Here is a 20,801-nt window from a genome sequence, read left to right on the forward strand (position 1 = left end):
TGTAGGTCATGATGGACTCTAAACTCTTCCTCCTCTACTTTCCAATTGCCAGGCTCACTTAAGAAATTAAGCACTCAATCCAAATATTTATGAAAGGTACACTCATCTCTCTCAAGAGAATTCCACAAGTACGGCTTCAAGTACCACATGCTTGCCCCTCATGTAGATTGCCACTAATGTAAGCTCACTCAGCTTGAAATCAAGTAGGACGTCTTTCGAGATGTAATGAAGGCTTTTGGATTAGGGTCGGATACATTTTTGGTGAGTGGTTATACCTTTCCTTAAGCACTCCATCTTTCGTTTCTTGGCTCACACTTCGCCAATTCTTAGAGGCACTTTCTTTTCATTTGGGAACTAGAGAGACTTAACGTCACTCTTTCTTGATCATTTCATTCTTTTTCTCCCTTTTTGATTTCTCCATGTTTGGGATCATTACCTCTTTTAGGATCCATTAAACCCTTCCACTTATTCACTTTTTGCATTTTTCTTTTTGTTCTTTTCTTCTCTTGCCTTCTCTTCTCATAGAGATCATTTCTTTTCTCTTTTTGTGCCTTGATACTATTTTCAAGTTCCTCGTCTCTCTCCCAAACTTACATTGTAAGCAATTTTTTTCACTAGAGTGTTAAGGAAAGCTCAGGTGCTAAGAGAAGGTCACGACCAAATGGGTAAAGGCTTGTAACATGGTTATCAAATGAGAAAGGCTAGAGGCTCAAAGGGGTTGACTAGGGATAATGATATTGGTTGGCAATAGAAAACTCAAACAGGCCAAGGAGAGCCTACAATCACTTCTCAAACCAAGCAAAACTTAGGATTTCCCCTTGAAACATATTCGGGACAAGTTCTAGACCCTTCATACGGATACTTGGACTAGCAATAATTCATCTCACCCCTCATGCAACCGGATTGTTAAAGAGGATAGAGTCGAGGGCCCACAATGACCACATTGAAGCTTAAAGATTACTATGGTCCAATTAAACCACTTGATGATTGCCAAAGTCAACACAAGAGTCACAAAGTCACTAACTAGAGCTATTTCTTTCAAAAATCTTGTCTCTAACCATAAGCACGTAGTTAAGTGTGTTGGTACCAATTGAAGCATGGTTGACTCTTCGAGTATGACTTAATTAGGCCTTTTTATTCATTACTACTACTATTATTACCTAAACACAAAAACAGACTCATTCCCTTAAGAAGGCTGTCACGCCATCCATCGTTGGGACGAGTCACCCGGTTCACACAACAACTACCTTTGGAAAGAACCGTGACATTAAGAAAATCAAAGGCTTATTATCTACTAAAACATAAAAAAAAAGCTACTAAATAAAAAAGAAGAAGCTACTTAATCAAACAAACGAAGAACTAATAAAGAAACAAAAATAAAGAAGCTAATAAGCAAAAACTACTGAAGATAGAATGAATATACATAATGAGAGAAAGAGAGGAGCATTAGCTCCAATGCTTAATAAAATAAGAGTATAAAATATAATCTATAAACTCCAAGCCCCGAATCAAGATAAGCATTGTCCCAATTCTTAATAAAATAAGAGTAAAAGAGGGGAAAGAGTGAAGAAATCTCTATATGGCTCCTTGGACATCTCTGTGTCCCCAACAATGTCATCGTCCGTAGGATCATCCAACTGAATCTCATCATCCTCAACTCTGGGTTGGTGAATATCTGACACACTGCCTCGGCAGTATCAGTGGCAAGGTCTGGATCCTCAAACTAGCTAGTTGGTGCCACCGGTGCTGTTGGTGTTGTAGGATCTGGGCCTGAATGGTGTGGGTCAATCAGTATGTCAAAGGGGAGATCCCCGGCTATAGAAAACCCGATCACCTGTCTCCGGAGCTTGTCCACTGACTTCTTGTTGGCCTGGGACTTTCTCATCTTCTTTACTTCTTTTCCCAGCTCTTCAATCACTGACCCGTATTTTACCAAGGTAGCCATAATAGTGTTCTGGTTCTCAAGGAGCTTCTTCAATGTCTCTTCAACTGTCGGGGGACACTGAGGTTCCTGAGCAGTATATTATGTTGCAACAGTACTGGATAAGTCAGAAAGCTTTGTAGTGGTTGTCTACATCTAGTTGTTGAGGCTCACCAATGTCTGGGAGACTCGCAGCGCAGAGAGTGGGGCAGTAGGCATGGGCACCGGCTTCAAAGCCAAGGTGGGAGCTGTGGCAGGAACTGCATGATGGCAGAGGCATAGCTACGGCACTGGAGTAAGGCTCGCCTAAAGTGGATGGAACATCAACTGCCTCAGCAGCTACTACAGCTGGATCATCAGACTGGCCTACGGTGGTAGGAGGCTAAACTTTCTTCTTTGAGTTGTTCGCATCCATCAGTGAATACCAAGTAAAAGGCTTCCTCGACTTCACCTTTGTGTCATAATCCATCGGCTCTACCCTTACATCTGTGAGATATTCTGTAATAGTGTTGGGATACGGGTAGGACGAGTCATCTTACCGAGCAATCACTGAGATGTTGGCCGACATCACGATACCCATATTGATAGGGTACCCAGCCATAATAGAAGCAACCAGAATTGCTCGAGGAATCGAAAGGTAAGTCTCATTCTGACTCAGCTCCAGTCTGCTGCAGACAAATGTTTGCCACCCCTTCGTCTCAAAACTGAGAGTGCTCCGGTGGATAGGAATCCCGGTGGCAATCCATGGAGGTGGTGGCCCTAGTGCTGCTAGAATCTCTGCTAATCAAGGTCGGGCTACGTCTCCCAATGCATACTTCTCCAAATATTCCTTTGGCTCAACATCTTCGAAGCCCAAGTATGTGTTGAGTATATGTTGACAAATCTCACTTTCAAGTTACATACTTTAGTCACTTTTGTCCCTTTTTTGTTGTGAGCCACATTTACATAGAATTCCCGGACCAGGTACTCTTTAGTGTCCATTACACTTTGAGTGAACCACATCCACCCCTTGTATTCCCTGAACTGCCTCAACTCTGTTGGGTTGTACCTCTATAAATCTTTCAATAGAAACTATCGCTCAAGAGTTAGCAACCTCACTGCCACCATGTACCTAAGATGGTGAAGGCAGCCAAGCTAACAAATCGGTCCTCCCAAACCTCTTTCTTCTTCGACCTTTCAAGGCCGGCAGTTGTAGCACCTCCTCCTCTGCCATTATCGGGGATATCTTGAACTGGTGTAACCTGTGCCTCAAGGACAGGTGTGGCCGATGGCTCAGAATCCTAACTAGCACTCTCTGAGTCCTTGTAAGTGCTATGAGATAAGGATGGCTTGTCCCTGAGTTAGTACCTCACTTGCGGCATTGACTGTATGGCCGACTGCTAATGAAAAGAGGATGAGTTTCCCTCTGATGCTTCCCTAGACGGGACATATGAACTCATGACAGAAAGATCTACACCTCTCCCCTGCCGGCTGTAACTTTCTTTGCAATTGCCTTTTATTGGCCAAGGGGTAGGGCACTCTTGCCTTGATCCTGAGAAGGTTCAACCCTCCCTTAAGAAGTGTTGCCTCTACCTCTAGATCGCACCATTGTCTGTATCAAGCAAAGGTTATTTTTAGTTGCAATTCAATGTTCAGACATACAAAGAAGATTTGCAAGTATACACCAAAAAATACAATGAGGTTCATAGTTAAAGCATGCTTGCGGGAGAAGGATCTGCGGTCCGCACAATTTTCTTGTGGTCGCATATGAGGCCTAGCGGACCGCATAATTTTGTTTTGCTGCCGTAAAAATGAAGTGCGGTTCGCACAATTTCACTTGCGGCTGCATCTCTGAAACCCAAATATGCCAACTCTCTTATGATAGAGAATTGGCTTATGTGCGGCCGCAACACAAAATTGTGTCATCCGCACAATTAAACCTGTGGCCGCACATTGGAGTCTCAAAGTAGGGACTCTCTGATGACAGTAAAATTGTATTTCTACAGCCGCAATGGGAACTCTTCTGTCCACACATTTTACCTTGCGGCCGCTGATTCCTTATTCACTAATGATATCCAAGAATCAATTTATGCGGACCACACAAATTTAGGTGCGACCGCAGAATTCAAAAATTACAAAATGTTTGGTTATTTCATTCTAGGTTTTGCAATTTTTGTGTTTAATTTGACATGGTAACATCATATAGACATGATAATATTTTGACCCGGTCCCTATAGAGCATGTATTGGTTAATCTACTGTAGATTTGCCCCTACATGAATAACAATTGAACTTTATTGACAAATGACCTAAAAATGACTAAAACTCTACAAATTAAAAGAAAAAGATTAACAAGAAATTGTAGCATACCATATGAATGAGTGTGATAAGTGACTGATCAAAGATGTTGTGTGTGTGGACAGATAGATTCACCAAGAAATTTCAAGAGAGTATTGTTTTTGTGCTCAGAGAGGGAAAAAACGTAACAAATGCCCTAATTCCTCTATTTATACGACTTGGGTAGCTAAGGGGAAGAAGGGTGAGTGGGGCCGCACAATTTCATGCGCGGTCCGCACTTTATTACCTGGTGATATTAAGTCAGTATCTCGTTTGCGGTCCACACAATTTTGTGTGCGGCCACGGATTTCATGTTGCGGCCACAGATTTCTTTTTGCGGTCGCACATCGACCTTTTCTCTGACAGACTAAACTTCAGAGAGTTGACATTTCCACCTTTCATTTGTGCGGTCCTCAAGATAATTGTGCGGACGCATTTCACTTTTGCTGCAGCAACCGTAAATGTGCGGTCTGTACAAATGTGGTTTGCACTTCTTTCAACACTTAGCCACATTTTTGTCCACAATTCCTGTAAGTCACACTCAACCTTGTAGCACACTTCAAATCAATTTAGAACAAAAATAACACCTATCTACCAAAGGAAAAAAGAAAAGAAACATGGGTTGCCTCCCAAGAAGCGCCTGATTTAACATCGTGACAAGACGCAAAATACCATCAATTGAAATGAATAACCGCCACGACTTGGCTATATCCAACATTTCCCAAATAGTGTTTCACTCGATGACCATTGACTCAGAATACTTCGTTGTTTTTGTTCTTCAAATCCAATGCACCAAAAGGTGTCACACCCACAATTTGAAAAGGACCACTCCATTTAGACTTTAACTTCGTGGAAAACATCCTCAACCTTCAATTGAACAACAATACAAGATCGCCCACCTTGAAATCTTTATTCCAAATGTATTTGTCATGAAGATATTTCATCTTTTCTTTGTACAAGGACGAACTTATGTAGTCATGGTACCGGAACTCATCCAATTCATTCAAATGTGCAACCCTCAAGTTAGGAGCTACATCCCAATCAAGATTTAACTTCTTTAGAGCCCACATGGCCTTGTGCTCAAGTTCCATCGGAAGGTGACAAGCTTTCCCAAACACCAACCGGTATGGTGACATTTTGATAGGTGTTTTGTAAGCCGTCCTATAAGCCCATAATGCGTCATCAAGCTTCTTGGACCAATCCGTCCGGTTAGCATTCACTGTTTTGGACAAAATACTCTTTATCTCCTGGTTGGAGACTTCCACTTGACCGCTAGCTTATGGATGATAGGGAGTCATGACTTTATGAGTAACACCATACTTTCCAAGTAAAGTGTCAAAATCCTTGTTGCAAAAATGTGACCCATCATCGCTTATAATTGCCTGCGGAGTACCAAACCATGTGAAAATATTCTTCCCTAAGAACACCACCATACTTCTCTCCTCATTGTTGGGTAGATCAATGGCTTCAACCCATTTGGACACATAATCCACCGCGATCAAGATTTAGGTGTTTCCACAAGAACTCACAAAAAGACCCATGAAGTCAATACCCCACATATCAAAAATATCAATCTCCAAAATGGTAGTGAGAGGCATTTCATTTTTTCTTGAGATTCCACCGGCTCGTTGACATTCATCACATATTTTCACTAGATCACTAGCATCCTTGTAAAGAGTGGGCCAATAGAAACCGCAACTCATCATTTTGGCCGCTGTTCTTGCTCCACCATGATGACCACCATATGGCGAAGAATGACAAGCTCCAAGAATTTCACCTTGCTCTTCTTCCAGTACACATCTTCTAATCACTCCATCCGTACAAATCCGGAAGAGGTATGGTTCATCCCAATAATAAACTTGACAATCCCATTTGAGCTTCTTCTTTTGGTTTGAAGAGAACTCATCTGGGATGATTCCACACACAAAGAAATTTTCTAGATCCGCGAACCATGTCACCTCTTTCATTGAAATAGCCAAGCGTTGCTCATCAGGGAAGGAGTCATTGATTTCAAGTCCATCATGCGGCCTCCCCTCCTCCTCCAAAAGAGACAAGTGGTCCGCCACTTGGTTTTCACTCCCTTTTATATCTTGGATGTGGATATCTAACTATTAAAACAAAAGCACTCATCTCATCAACGAGCTCTATAGTCCTTCTTGTTTATAAGATAATGAAGCGCCGCATGATCCGTGTGAACAATGACCTTTGCAACCATCAAGTACGGCAAAACTTCTCAATTGCAAACACAATGGCAAGGAGCTCTTTCTCCGTAACGGTGTAGTTGACTTGGGCACTATTCATTATCTTACTACCATAGTAGACCGGATGAAAAATTTTGTTGATGCGTTTCCCCAAAACAGCCCCAACAGCTACGTCACTTTCATCACATATGAGTTCAAAAAGGACACTCCAATTTGGAGCGGTGATGATGGGAGTAGTTGTCAACTTGAACTTCAACAATTAAAAGCTCTCATGCAATCATCATTGAAGTTTAACTTAGAATATTTCTCAAGAAGCTTGCACAATGGATTCACCACCTAAGAGAAATCTTTGATGAAGCACCGGTAGAAACCCGCGTGGCCTAAGAAACTTCGCACACCCTTTACCGAAGTTGGAGGTGGAAGTTTAGAAATCACCTCAATATTTTCCTTGTCAACTTCAATTCTATTCTTTGAGCTTTTGTGGCCATGGACAATGCCTTCCTCAACCATGAAATGAAACTTCTCCCAATTTAGCACAAAGTTTGTTTCTTCACATCTTGCCAACACTTTATCCAAATTTGCAAGACAATCATCAAAAGAATCTCCAACCACCGAGAAGTAATCCATGAAAACTTCAAGGTAGTCCTCCACTATGTCCGTGAAAATAGCCATCATACGCCTTTAAAAATTCGTCGGTGCATTGTACAAACCAAATGGCATCTGCTAGAAGGCGAAAGTACCATAGGGACATGTAAAGGTCATTTTCTCTTGATCCTCCAGAGCAATAAGAATTTGGTTATAGCCCGAATACCCATCAAGAAAGCAATAGAAAGCACGGTCGGCCAATCTATCAAGCATTTAATCTAATAAAGGAAGTGGAAAATGATCCTTCCTTGTGACTTTGTTGAGCTTGCGATAGTCCATACACACCCTCCATCCAGTCACCGTTCTTGTAGGAATCAACTCATTCTTGTCATTCGTGACCACCGTCATGCCCCTTCTTTGGGACACATTGAACCGGAGAAGTCCACGAACTATAGGAGATGGGGTAGACAACCACACCATCCAACCACTTGATAATCTCTTTCTTGATAACTTCTTGCATATCCTCATTGAGTCTCCTTTGATGTTCAATAGATGGTTTGGTGCCTTCCTCTAAGTTGATCTTATGCATGCAAAATGCGGGGCTAATCCCCCGACTATCTGCCAAAGTCTACCCAATAGCCTTCTTTCTCTTTTGTAGCACCGCCCAAAGTGGAGTCTACCTGCACGTTAGTCAAACAAAAGGAAAGAATAACTGGTAAAGTAGAACAATGACCAAGAAATTCATACTAAAAATGTGTAGGCAATGGCTTCAACTCCAAGGTAGGAGGCTCTTTAATAGAAGGCTTTGTAGGAGGAGTTGTCCTATTTTCAAGATCCAAGGACAATTTTTGAGGTTCATAGGTGTACGACCCCATTGATCATAGCACTTGTATCATCAACAATAATATCGGTCACCAAATCCACAAAAGAGCACACCTCATTGCTATTCGGTTGACGCATTGATTTACACACATGAAAAACCACTTTTTCATCTCCAACTCGGAATGTAAGTTCTCCGGATTCAACATCATAAAGAGCCTTCCCCCTAGAAAGGAAAGGTCTCCCAAGAATAATTGGCACTTTATAGTCAATTTCAAAATCTAGAATGACAAAATCCGCCAGAAGAATGAATTTATCAACACGAACCAATGCATCTTCAATCACTCCCAAAAGGTCTCTTCATAGTACGATCGGCCATTTACAATCCCATAGAGGTGGATCTTGGTTTCCCAATTCCTAAGGTCTTGAAAACCTAATAGGGCATCAAATTGGTACTTTACCCAAGATCACAAAGAGCTTTTGTAAACTCGGCACTTCCAATTGTACAAGGAATCGTGAAAGCACCGGGATCTTCCAACTTAGGATACATTGAGTACACATTTGCACTCACTTTATGAGTGACTTTGATGGTTTCAAAATTCATTGACCGCTTCTTTGTCACGAGATCCTTCATAATTTTTGCATATCCGGGCATTTGTTCTAAAGCTTCAACTAATGGCACATTGATTGAGAGACTCTTCATTATTTGAATGAACTTCTTGAATTGATTCTCGCCATTTTTCTTGGCAAGTCTTTGAGGGTATGGAGGTGGAGGCTTCGTCAATGGTGCCTTAGCCTTGTGCACTATCCACTTGGGTATGTCAATAATGTGATCCCTAGATGGGTTCACCTCCTCTTGAGTCTCTTCCACACTATCATCAATATCAATCTGAACTTCATCATTTGATTGCACCGCAATTGTTCGGGACCTCTTCTTCTTGTACCACTTGCTCATCATTCACAAGCTGCCTTTGAGTTGAGGTAGGTGCATTACCACTTCTTCCACTTCTTATATTAACGGCCATGGCATGCCCCGTGTTGTTTCCACCCTTTTGATTTAGTACCTTGTCACTTGGTAGTACCCCCTTAGTATGAGAATTTAGAGCTTGAGTGATTTTCCCCATTTGCACTTCTAAGTTGCGGATCAATGTATTGTGTGAGGAAAGTTGGGAATCCGAATCGGCATTCTTTTCCATCATTTTCTTGAACATATTCTCAATATGCCCCATCTCATTGTTTGAAGAACTTGGACAATGGAAATGATAAGGAGGCGGGTTGCTTGGTTGTTGATACATCGGGGGCCTTTGAAAACCCAACCCCCGGAAGAGACCTGGTACCTAGCCTCACGGTACCGAGAACAATGATTGGGACTCGGAAGCGAGAGTTGGCATCTTTCACTATATCACATCCCCCCAGATCGCTTGGAAGTCATCCTCGGTTGGTGTAACTAGCTCCATAGATTGAGCATTCCGTTGAGATTATGAAGTTTGTCGTCTTCTATGTAGAGAAGCCCCCTCATCACTGGCTCCTTCATTATCGTCTCCTCCATTATCTTCCAATTGCCTTAATTGTCTTGAGGTCGCCATTATTGTTGATTTGGGCTTTGAAAGTTGTTTCTTTGCCCTTGAAAGTTGTTCACATTTGCACCTCATATTCTTGTTCATTGTAAGAATCATCTTGATCAAAACCACTATCTTCTTGCACATAATTCTCCACTCGATTTTGCACTTGTGGAACTTTAATCCTTATTTTGTTTACCATCATGTTCACCCCTTCCATGGCATTGACTTGCTTAGGATTTTGCACTTGCTGAAGTTGAGCCTTTGCTAGTTGATTCATGGTGGTAGTCATTTCGGCAATGCCTTGCCCATGGTTAAGCAACTCTTTGTGAAGGTGGATCACGTTCAGATCACCTAGTGGAACATTAGCCCAGTATTGTCACGCCGATGATGTTTCTACTATTTCATCCAAAATCTCACACGCCTCCGCATACGGTGTAGTCATAATGTTACCACCGACAAGTTGATTCACTACACATTGGTTGGTTGTGTTAATCCCACGATAGAAGGTTTGTTGAATCATGTTTTCCGTCATATCGTTGTTGGACATTCCCTAACCATTATTCTATTCCGCTCCCAAATCTCGTGTAGTGGTTCATTCGGCTCTTGCTTGAATGCCAAAATCTCATCTCGAAGTGTAGTCATGCACTTCGGAGAGAAGAACTTAGAAATAAACGTTTTAGCCAACTCATCCCAAGTGTGAATAGAATGATTTTGCAATCGTTCCAACCAATCTAAGGCTTTCCCCCATAGAGAGAAGGGAAAAAGCCTTAGTCTCAATGCATTTTCGGAGACATTTGTTTTTTTTTTCTCCCCCAACAAGTGTCCACAAACCCCTTAAAATGTTTGTACGCATTTTGACTTGGAGTACCGGTGAAGAAATATCGTTGCTTTAGCAAAGTGAGCATCACATGGGTGATTTGAAAGTTACCCGCCCTAATACGGGAAGATACTATTGCACTAGCATATCCATCATTGGGTAACACCCAGTGTGGAGACGCTCGTGGTGGAGGTGGGGGTGGAGCAGGAACATTGTCATGAGGCACTCGATCTCTTTTATTGGCCTTAGGTTCAAGAGGATCCTCATCAACTTGATCATCCTTGACATCCACATCCCCCAAAGGTAAATTTCCGAGCTCATTGTTCGCCATGGTTGTACCTACGATTTCTCAGACAAGTTAGTAACATGGAAGGAAACAAAGATATTCAAAAAATACACCCAAATATATAGCTAACATCGTTATAACTCCCCAGCAACGACGCCAAAAATTGATCACATCCACAACACACCTCAATAAGACCACGGTCGTATGCAATAATAATTACCCAACTAGGAGTCGGGGTCGAATCCACTGGAGTTATGATGGGAGTTAAGAGTATATATTTGAAGCAAGCAAATGAGTTATCTAAGATTGCACTTCTACAACAAGGTTTTGTTTTATATTTCTATGTTTACTCTAATGCACGCAAGATAAAGAAAATAGATTCTAGATATATGTTTTTTGAGGTTTTTCCAATTGGGTAAAAGGCCTAGTGTAGTGACCATCACATAGGTGTTTTCCTAATGGGGTAAAGACGTTAATGCTTGTTTTGTTGATTGGGGTGTATTATAGCTCACAACTCTACACTACCCACTCAATACCTTTCGGTCAGAGAGTAGTTTTGCCCAATTTGACTTTCTCAATACCAAAAGGGTATCAACCAAAACAGTTGATAAGAGCTCAAGTCGGGTTATTACAATCTCTAGATTGAACCCTTTAATTGGGTTAATCAATCTCTCAATTGACCCAATTCCTTGTTAGCTAAGTTATCCTAGACTAGGTCCCTCTTTCTCAAGTAGAGAATAAAATCAAATAGGCATGAATCAATGTTTACCGCCATTAATTCTAAAATTAAAGCATGAACTAAGCTAAATAATCAACACCCAATCATAAACAAGCACTAAATTAGATACCCATAAGGTTTACACACTAGGGTTGGGTCACAACCATAGTAAGAGTCTAGCTACTCATAATGGGATTTGAAGAAAATAAAGAAGAAAAACTAATTAAACTCATATTGGAAGATTAAAATGATGAAATCTAATGTAAATACACCAAAATGATGTAAAACTTCCTAAAGTAGTAAAGAAAAACTGCTACAACAACTTTAGATGTTCAAAACATGACCTAATTTTGTGAAACTCGTCTATTTATATAGGGCCAAAAATCTCGGAAAAATGCCCCTCGGGAGGTTCTGTGGCCTCACAATTCGATGTGCGTTCCACAAATTTCTTCAGCTAGCAAGAAGTGGAGTTCTGCAGCCGCACATTTTTGAATTGCGGTCGCGAGGAAATCTTCTGCGGAGGCACAATTCTTGTGCGGTCCGCAATTCACAAAGGCTCCTAGACTTGGTCTTTTTGCATACTCTCTGATCTTTGATATTTAGCCCAGTTCTGCGGCCGCATATTGCTGAAAGGTATGCTAAATTTTTCTTCTTGTTTTGCAGCCGTAGATGGAATTCTGCGGATCGCACATTTGTGCTTCTACGCCATTTATTGCATTGTGCTTCGGGACACTCCTTTTTGAGTCGGATTTATTCTCGGGAGACCAAACTTCTAGCATTTCTTTCAATTTTATATAATTTCATTAGTTCCGGGAACACAATTCAATACTTTCGGACTAAAAATAAAGCTAAAAGGTGCTAATAAGCAGTCAAAATCCCCACTTATCAATAGCATGGAACAACCTTTAATTAGAAGAAAGGACAGACGTTGTACTTACGTGTAAGAATCCATGATTCAGAAAAGGATGGAGTTGTGGCCGGGATGATTTCCCTGGTGGCAATTATAACAAACCCCTCTGTGATGACCCAAAAGGTCATCTTATATTTTAGAACTCGAATCTGTACTCTTAAGCCTTAAAAATCTCATTTTCTTACCCTCCTCAATTTGCGTGCGCAGTCCAGGCAGGTTTCTGGAAAGCTTTTATGTTGAAAACTAATGAAAATAAGAATTTTTGCCTTAAAAGTTGATTTTAGTTGACTTCAGTCAACATTTTAGGTAAATGGACCTGGATCTAGGCTTTGACAGTCCCGGTAGGTCTGTATCGAATTATGGGACCTGGGCGTACGGAATCGAATTCGGAGGTCCCTAGCTTGAGTTATGAATTTTTGATGAAAATTAAAAGTTTGGAATTTTTTTTTTTAAGAATTGATTGATATTTGGTATTGTTAGTATCGGGTCCATATTTTGGTTCCGGAGCCCGGTACAGGTTAATTATGATATTTAAGACATGTCTGTGAAATTTTGTGGGAAACGGAGTTGATTTGACGTGATTCGGACGTCCAGTTGAGAAAATAAAAATTTTAAAGTGTTCTTGAGAATTTCATTTGATTTGGTACTAAATTTAGAGTTCTAGGTGTTATTTTGGCGATTTGATCGCGCGAGCAGGTCCGTATGATATTTTTAGACTTGTGTGCATGTTTGGTCTGGAGCTCTGTGGGCTCAGGTACCATTCGGGCGATGCGCGAATTGAGTTCAAACCTCAACAAGGTTGCTGGTGCACCAAATCTGGTGTGCCCGCACCTACGAGCCTTTGGTCGCAGGTGCGAGCGAAAGCCCCGCAGATGCGACCTAGGCCTGGACTTCATTTTTCCGCAGATGCGGACTTTTCTCCGCAGGAGCGGGACCGCAGAAGCGGAACCCTGTCTGAAGGTGCGGCCCCAGTTGGCCCAGCACTTTTCCGCAGGAGAGCATACCCCGTCTAAACATGTGGATGCGCAGGTGCGACCAAAGCACTGCAGGTGCGAAGGTCGCTGGGCAGTGAGCATTTAATTCGGACTCCAGCCATTTTTCTTCTCGTTTTCAAAAGGATAGGAGGCCTAGGCGATTTTTCAATCTTAGGTAAGTGTTCCTTAACCCCTTTTTTTCAATCTTTTACTTCATTTCACAGAATTCAACCTAGAAATCTAGAGTTTCATGGTAGAATTAGGGGTTAGGGTAGAAAATAGAGATTTCAGAAATTTAGGGATTTAGACCTCAATTTGAGGTCAGATTCCAACACTAATTACATATTCGGGCTCGGGGGTGATTGGGTAAAAGGATTTTGGTCCGAACCTCAGGTTTTGACCAAGCGGGCCCGGGGTCGATTTTTCGACTTTTTGGATGAAAATTTGGGAAATTTAATTTATGCAATATAATTAATTCCTTTAGCAATATTTGATATTATTGAGTCATTTTTGAATAGATACGAGTGATTTGGAGGTGAATTCCAAAGAAAAAGTTGTGATTGAGAATTAAGTGGCCTTCGGAGCGAGGTAAGTGTTGTGTCTAACCCTGACTTGAGGGAATTAGGAACCTTAGGTTATTTGCTAAGTGAAATTCATGTGAACGGCGTATATGTGAGGTGACGAGTCCCTATGCGCCACCAATTTACCTGCTTTTCCATGTTTCTCTGTTTTTCTTATATTGCCTCATTCCTATGCCAAATTGCTACGTGTTATACTAGTGTTGTTCAAATTATCGTTCTTATCATGTTTACGGAAATTTTCTGGTGATAATTGAGTTTTTATTTCAAAGTTAAGATTGATATTATGGAACCAAATGTTGAAGTAAGGTTTGTGCTTGTTATTCTATCTCCATGTTGTTATTTATGCATTGCATTATGGTAAGGGAGAGTGTTAATGCACTAAGGGTGATGTAGTGCCGTATTGTGAGTGTCAATGCACGAAGGGTGATGCCGTGCCATATTGTGAGTGTTAATGCACGAAGGGTAATGTTGTGCCATAATATGAGTGTTAATGCACGAAGGGTGATGTTGTGCCATGATATGAGAGTAAAAGCACGAAGGGTGATGTCGTGTCGTTTCTATTAATTTTATAGTGAGATTGAGAGTAAAAGCACGAAGAGTGATGTCGTGCATTCTTCTTTACTGTATTCACTATTCCTGTTGATTCATGGTATATTGACTGCTCTGGTGATCATTCTATTGTAGTTCTTTATCTTGTATTCCCCTCAGTATGTCTCCCCTACCGACATTTCCTGTTTAGTTCTTCATTCCTGTTATTTGCGTATACACTGTTAAATTGTACAGGTTGATTGTAGGTGCCTTGCCTTAGCCTCGTCACTACTTCGTCGAGGTTAGGCTCGACACTTACCAGTACATGGGGTTTTGTACTGATGCTGCACTCTGCACTTTCTGTGCAGATTTTGATACCGGCTCAGGTTGATCGAGATTTGCTATTGGTCCGTTGTCCGGAGACTCAAGGTAGATCTGTCGGCATTCATAGACCTTGAAGTCCCCGTCTATCTTTTTATGTCCTACAATTTTCTTTCATTTAGATAGTTGTATTTCTTTCAGACTATTACTTGTAGTAAGTTCTAGAATGCTCGTGAATTGTGACTCCAGTTCCGGGTGGTAGTAGTTAATACAGATTTATGATATTCCGCACTTGTTATATTTCATCGTAGTTAATTATTTCTAATTACTGAACGGAAATAAGAAATTGGTAAATGATTCTCTAACGTTGGCTTGCCTAGTAAGTGAAATGTTAGGCATCATCACGGTCCCGTCGGTGGGAAATTTCGGGTCGTGACAGTTGGTATCAGAGCTCTAGGTTGCCTAGGTCTCACGAATCACAAGCAAGCCTAGTAGAGTCTGGAGGATCGGTACGGAGACGTCTGTGCTTATCTTCTAGAGGCTATGAAGTTTAGGAACAAGTTTCACTTTTATTCTTCTTTGTCGTGCGATTTTGCTTTCTCAATACTGATTGAACTCTTCTACTCTTATTCTCTCATAGATGGCAAGAACACGTACCGCTTCCTCAGCTGAGCAGCAGCCAGAGCCTCCAATGATAGCTCCTATGCGGGGCAGAGGTCGAGGCTGAGGCCGTGCCAGAGGCCGAGGCAGGGGCAGGGCTCAGCCTAGGGCCCGAGCAGCAGCCCCAGCAGTGGAGCCTCAGATAGAGATTGGTGAGGAGGTTCCAGCCCAGACTGTTCTTACTGGACCAGCTCAGGTTCCGGAGGGGTTCATTGCTACCCCAGTACTTCAGGACGCTTTGGTCCGTTTAGTGGGCCTTATGGAGAGTGTGGCCCAGACTGGCGCATTTCCCATGGCACCAACAGTCTCTCAGGCTGGAGGAGGAGCCCAGACTCCTACCACTCCCGCTCCGGAGCAGATAGCTCCCCCGTATCAGGCTCCAGCAGCTCAGCCAATCGGATTAGTTCAGCCGGTTATTGCGGCGTAGGTCGGAGATGGGCCATCTATGTCTTCTAATGCTTTATGGAGATTGGATAGGTTTACCAAGCTCTTTCTTGTTCACTTCAGTGGTGCTCCTTCAGAGGACCCCCAGGAGTATCTTGATAGCTATCACGAGGTTCTACGGAACATGGGTATAGTGGATACCAATGGGGTCGATTTTACTACATTTTAGATGACTGGTTCCGCCAAGAAATGGTGGAGAGATTACTTGTTGACCAGACCAGCTGGGTCGCCTACTCTTACTTGGGACCAGTTCTCTCTGCTCTTCATAGAGAAGTTTCTGCCTATCATATTGAGAGAGGAGCGTCGCCGTCAGTTTGAGCATCTCCAGTAGGGCAGTATGACTATTACTCAGTATGAGACCCATTTTATGGATTTGGCCCGTCATGCCATTCTTCTGCTTCCCACCGAGAGAGAGAGGGTGGGGATGTTTATTAATGGACTTGCTCAGCCTATCAGATTGTAGATGGCTAAGGAGACTAGGAGTAAGATTTATTTTCAGGCGGCTGCTAATGTCGCCAGACGAGTCGAGATGTTTCTTACTTAGGGAGGTCAGGGATTTGACAAGAGGCCTCGTCATTCCGGTGAGTTCAGCGGTGCCTCACCTAGAGGCAGGAGTACTTTTTGTAGAGGCCATCCTCCCAGGCCGTTTCATTCAGCACTTCAAGAATCCCATAGTGCCTTAGGTGGTCGTGGTCCTCAGATGCATTATTCCGACCAGCTAGCCTACAGTGCACCACCAGCTCCTATTAGTGCACCTCTACTCCATAGTTATCAGGGTGGTCATTCACGTTGACAGGGTCAGTTTTAGGGTCAGCAGACACAGCAGCCGAGGTTATGTTATACTTGTGGTGATCCGAGGCACATTGCTAGATTTTGCCCTCGGGCAACGGGTAGCTCATAGCATCAGAGTTCTCGTGCCATGGTTCCGGCACCAGTTGCTACACCACCTGGTCAGCTAGCTAGAGGCAGGGGTTAGGCAACCAGAGGTAGGGGCCAGACAGTTAGAGGTGGAGGTCAGGCCGTTAGAGGTGGAGACCAGCCAGCTAGAGGCGGTCCCAGGGATGTAGTTCAGGGTGGTGGGGCCTAGCCCCGGTGTTATGCTTTCCCAGCCAAGCTTTACAGTAGAGATGCTTTAGTTCTATTTGATCCGGGATCTACTTACTCCTATGTGTCATCCTATTTTGCTTCCTATTTGGTTGTGCCCCGTGATTCTTTGAGTGCTCCTGTGTATGTGTCCACACCAGTGGGAGATGCTATTGTTGTAGATCGTGTTTATCGTTCGTGTGTGGTCACCATTGGGAGTCTTGAGACTCGTGTAAATCTTCTACTTCTCGACATGGTTGATTTTGATGTCATACTGGGTATGGATTGGCTATCACCTTATCATGCTATATTAGATTGTCACGCCAAGACGGTGACCTTAGCCTTGCAGGGGTTGCCTCGATTAGAGTGGAGAGGGAATCTTGGCCATTCTGCCAGCAGGGTTATCTCTTATGTGAAGGCTCGGCATATGGTCGAAAAGGGATGTCTAGCTTATTTGGCTTATGTCTGCGATCCTAGTGCAGAGTTTCCTTCCATGGATTCAGTGCCGGTTGTTCGTGAGTTTCCAGAGGTGTTTCCTGCAGACCTGCTGGGGATTCCACCCGACAGGGATATTTATTTGGCTCCGGGCACTCAGCCCATTTCCATTCCGTCATATCGCATGGCCCCGCCAGAGTTAAAAGAATTGAAGGAGCAGTTGCAAGATTTGCTTGATAAGGGCTTCATTAGACCTAGTGTCTCGCCGTGGGGTGCACCTGTGTTGTTTGTGAAGAAGACGGATGGATCGATGAGGATGTGTATATACTATTGGCAGTTGAACAAAGTCACCTTCAAGAACAAGTATCCATTGCCGATGATTGATGATTTATTTGATCAGCTTCAGGGTACCAAGGTGTTTTCAAAGATTGATTTGAGATCTGGCTACCATCAGTTGAGGATTAGGGCATCCGATGTTCCTAAGACAACTTTTCGGACTCGGTATGGGCATTATGAGTTTCTAGTGATGTCATTTGGGCTAACAAATGCCCCAGCATCATTCATGGATTTGATGAACCGGGTGTTCAAACCCTACCTGAATTCCTTTGTGGTTGTGTTTATTGATGATATCTTGATCTACTCCCACAGTCGAGAGGAGCATGAGCAGCACCTTCGGATCGTTCTTCAGACTCTGAAAGACAGCCAGTTATATGCTAAGTTCTCAAAATGCGAGTTTTGGTTGAGTTCACTTGCTTTCTTGGGTCACGTTGTATCAGCAGAGGGTATTCAGGTGGATCCTAAGAAGATTGAGGCAGTCCAGAATTGACCTAGACCCATATCAGCTACAGAGATCCATAGTTTCCTGGGTTTGGCGGGCTATTACCGTCGATTTGTGGAGGGGTTTTCATCCATAGCAGCTCCGTTGACCAGATTAAGCCAGAAGGGTGCCCCGTTTAGGTGGTCAGACGAGTGTGAAGCGAGCTTTCAGAAGCTCAAGATAGCTTTGACTATGGCACCGGTATTGGTGTTACCCACAAATTCAAGATCTTATACAGTATATTGTGATGCATCTCGTATTGTTCTGGGTGCGATATTGATGCAGGGTGGGAAGGTTATTGCATATGCTTCACGGCAGCTAAAGGTTCACGAGAAGAATTACCCTGTTCATGATCTAGAGTTGGCAGCCATCATTCACGCGCTAAAGAATTGGAGGCATTATCTTTACGGCGTGCCATGTGAGGTATTCACTGATCATCGGAGCTTGCAGTATTTGTTCAAGCAGAAGGAACTCAATTTGAGGCAGAGGAAGTGGCTGGAGCTATTGAAAGACTATAATATCACCATATTGTATCATCTCGGGAAGGCCAATGTGGTGGCCTATGCTTTGAGTAGAAAGTCATGGGTAGCCTTGCATATATTCTAGTTAGTGAGAGACCACTTGCATTGGATGTTTAAGCCTTGGCCAACCAGTTCGTGAGGTTAGATGTTTATCAGCCCAGCCGTGTTCTAGCTTGTACAGCTGCGGTCTTCTTTATTTGAGCGCATCAGAGATCGGCAAGATGACGATCCTCATTTACTTGTCCTTAGAGACACAGTGCGGCACGGTGGTGACAAGCAGGTTACTGTTGGAGATGATAAAGTTTTGATGATGCAGGGTCGTATTTGTATGCCTAATGTGGATGGACTTCGTGAGTTGATCCTTGATGAGGCCCATAGTTCCTGGTATTCTATTCATCCGGGCACCGCCAAGATGTATCAGGACTTGAGGCAGCATTATTGGTGGAGGCAAATGAAGAAGGACATAGTTGCCTATGTAGCTCGGTGCCTAAATTGCCAGCAGGTAAAGTGTGAGCATCAGAGACCTGGTGGTTTACTTCAGAGGTTAGATATTCCTGAGTGGAAGTGGGAGCGTATCACTATGGACTTTGTTGTTAGACTCCCACAGACTCAGAGGAAGCTTGATGCAGTTTGGGTCATTGTGGACAGGCTGACTATGTCAGCGCATTTCATTCCTGTGGCAGTTACCTATTCCTCGGAGCGGTTGGCAGAGATTTACATTCGTAAGATCGTCCATCTTCACGGGGTGGCCGTGTCTATTATTTCTGATCGAGGTATGCAGTTTACCTCGCACTTTTGGAGGGCAGTTCAGCGTGAATTGGGTACGCAGGTTGAGTTGAGCACAGCATTTCATCCTCAGACGGACGGGCAGTCCGAGCGTACTATTCAGATCTTGGAGGATATGATCCGCGCCTGTGTTATTGACTTTGGAGGTTCTTGGGATCAGTTTTTGCCGTTAGCGGAGTTTGCCTACAATAACAGCTATCAGTCGAGCATTCAGATGGGTCCCTATGAGGCATTATATGGTAGGCGGTGCAGGTCGCCAGTTGGGTGGTTTGAGCAGGGGGAGGCTCGATTATTGGATACAGATTTAGTACAGGATGCCTTGGATAAGGTCAAGATTATTCAGGATCGACTTCGCACAGCTCAGTCCAGGCAGAAGAGTTATGCCGACCGTAGAGTTCGTGATGTTGCACTCATGGTCGGAGAGAGAGTGTTACTTCGGGTATCACCTATGAAGGGTGTAATGAGGTTTCAGAAAGAAGGGCAAGTTGAGCCCTAGGTATATCGGACCTTTTGAGATTCTGGAGATAGTGGGAGAGGTGGCTTATAGGCTTGCGTTGCCACCTAGTTTATCAGTTGTTCATCCGGTATTCCATATGTCCATGCTTCGAAAGTATCACGGCGATCCGTCCCAGGTTTTAGATTTTAGCTCTGTCCAGTTGGACAAGGATTTGACTTACGAGGAGGAGCCGGTGGCAATTCTAGCCCGGCAAGTTTGCTAGTTGAGATCAAAGAGTTACCCTTCAGTTCGAGTGCAGTTGAGCGGTCAGCTTATTGAGGCAGCTACTTGGGAGTCCGATTCCGATATGCGGAGTAGATATCCCCACCTTTTCACCCGCCCAGGTAATTTTCTATGTCCGTTCGAGGATGAACAGTTGTTTTAGAGGTGGAGAATGTGATGACCTAAAAGGTCATCTTATGTTTTAGAACTCGAATCTGCACTCTTAAGCCTTAAAAATCATATTTCTTTACCCTCCTTGATATGCGTGCACAGTCCGGGCAGGTTTCCGGAAAGCTTTTATGTTGAAAACTAATGAAAATAAGAATTTTTGCCTTAAAAGTTAATTTTAGTTGACTTCGGTCAATATTTTTGGTAAACGGGCCTGGATCCGTACTTTGACGGTCCTGGTAGGTCCGTATCGAATTATGGGACCTAGGCGTATGCCCGGAATTGAATTCAGAGGTCCCTAGCTTGAGCTATGAATTTTTGATGAAAATTAAAAGTTTGGAAATTATTTATTTTTAAGAATTGATTGATATTTGGCATTGTTAATATCGGGTCTGTATTATGGTTCCGGAGCCCGGTACATGTTGATTATGATATTTAAGACATGTCTGTGAAATTTGGTGAGAAACGGAGTTGATTTGACGTGATTCGGACGTCCAGTTGAGAAAATAGAAATTTTAAAGTGTTCTTGAGAATTTTATTTGATTTGGTGCTAAATTTAGAGTTCTAGGTGTTATTTTGGCGATTTGATCGCGTGAGCAAGTCCGTATAATGTTTTTAGACTTGCGTGCAT

This window comes from Nicotiana tabacum, chromosome 19, assembly GCF_000715075.1.
Source record: "Nicotiana tabacum cultivar K326 chromosome 19, ASM71507v2, whole genome shotgun sequence".
NCBI classification, from domain to species: domain Eukaryota; kingdom Viridiplantae; phylum Streptophyta; class Magnoliopsida; order Solanales; family Solanaceae; genus Nicotiana; species Nicotiana tabacum.